Genomic DNA, 2,228 nt, shown 5'->3' on the forward strand with positions numbered 1-2,228 from the left:
CTCGTGACTTCCGTCTCTCCCTCTCTTTCCTCATGGTGTGAATAAACTACTGTTAACCAATGTGGCTCCTCGTCAGTGTTTGCCAATCTATCACATTGGCGATGAAGGATAAATAATCCACTAGAAAGAGCACCCACCTACGCAAAAAAGAGGTTTGCTAGAGCATATTAGCTAAGTATTTCTAGAATAATGGCGCTGTATGGCCAAATAAAAGAATTTGATTCGAATGATGAAATCATTCATGATTATCTAGATAGGTTAAGCTTTTACCTTGAAGCTAACGACGTGACGATAGAAGCCAAAAAGAGAGCTGTTTTGTTAACAGTCATAGGGCCTCAACAATTTAGGCTATTAAAGGACTTATGCGCACCAGCTAGTCCAGCTACCAAGTGCTTTAACGAGCTGAGCAAACTGCTAACAGACCACCATGCGCCCGCACCACCCAAGTTCCTGTGTAGAGCCAGATTTGACGGTAGGACTCGTCAACCAAACGAATCAATATCAGAATATGTTGCTGCTTTACATCATCTAAGTGAATTCTGTGAATTCGGGGACACGCTGTCTGACAGACTATGTGAAAAGTTTGTGACAGGTGTAAACAGCCCTGATGTTCAAAGAAAGTTGCTTCTCGAGTCAGATCTAACTTTGGAAAAAGCAATACAACTCGCAACTTCATTCCAGCAGTCATCCGATGTAGCCAGATCGCTGGCGCCCTCAGGGATCCATGCAGTAGACAGCAGGTTAGTCAACAAACACCAACCCCATCAGAGCAGTTCAAGTTATGCTAAACAGCCTGCAAGTTCAAATCCTAGATCTAAATCTAGTAATAATTGTCAAAAATGTCATCGATGCAACGGTCCCCATGCATCTCATCGATGCAAGTTCAAGTCAGCAACTTGCTATAAGAGCAGTAAGCAAGGTCACATTGCCAAGGCCTGCTTTGCAAAGTCTTCGTCTGTTGCTAGATCTAGCCAGTCAAGACAGTACCGCAACCAAAGGCAGCACTATGTTAACTGTCACCAAGACAACCTAACCCAACCAATGAACCATTCTACCTGTGAAAATGCTCAAACTGATCCGCAGCCAAAGTTCAACCTGTTCTCTGCGAAATCAATAAGTCATGCTCCCATCAATGTACTAGTTTGTATCAACGGTAAGAGCAACATCTTCCAACTTGACACGGGAGCATCTCTAACCGTCATCACAAAGAAGGACTTTGACGCTGTCACAGGAGGATCAGTGCCTCTACAACCATGTCACAAGTGCCTAACAACATACACAGGTGACAATGTTCCGGTGATAGGAGAGTGTATGGTTCATATAAGCTATAATGGTCAAAGTGTTAAACTTCCTCTTCTTGTGGTTGAAGGAAATGGACTACCATTACTAGGTAGGAACTGGTTAGTTGATCTTAAGTTAGACTGGGGGAGTATATTTTCAGTGAACAAAGCAAGAGAATCTAGTTTTACTTCAATAGATAAAGTTATATCTGAAAATGAAGGTGTCTTTGGTAGTTCAGGATTACTAAATGATAGGACAGTGAAGATAAGCATTAAAGACACAACTCTAAGATACTGCAAAGCTAGAGTTCCACCTTATGCAATGAGGGATAAAATTGAAAATGAGCTAAGTAGATTGGAATCTAATGGCATCATAAAGAAGGTAGACTATTCCGATTGGGCAACGCCCATTGTGCCAGTGTTAAAGAAGGATGGTTCTGTAAGAATTTGTGGAGACTGAATAAGCAAATAGAGCTAAATAGGTACCCTATTCCTAACATTGAGGAAATTGCTTTGAATTTTGCAGGAGGAGACAAATTCACTGAATTAGACTTAAGTCATGCTTACACTCAACTAGAACTTCATCCAGATTCAAAAGTCTATACGACAATAAACACACATAAGGGATTCTACCTATATGAAAGACTATGTTTTGGTATATCATCTAGAACTGGAATTTTCCAGGCCGTCATGGACAGTATTTTTCAGGACATTCCAAACGTTTGTGTTTACTTTGACAATGTGTACATAACTGGTAAGAATGACACTGAACATCTTAAAACACTTGATAAAGTCTTGAAAATAGTTGGTGAAAAGGGTTTAAAGATAAACAAAGATAAATGTCAATTCATGCTGACAGATATTAGTTTTCTTGTTTATAGTTTGAGCAGACAGGGTCTCAGACCTCAACCTGAGAAAACAAAAGCCATTAAAGAAGCACTGTACAAG

The sequence above is a fragment of the Physella acuta genome, unplaced genomic scaffold (assembly GCF_028476545.2).
Source record: "Physella acuta isolate Inbredline_101_S28 unplaced genomic scaffold, ASM2847654v3 ptg001464l, whole genome shotgun sequence".
Taxonomy (NCBI): Eukaryota; Metazoa; Mollusca; class Gastropoda; family Physidae; genus Physella; species Physella acuta.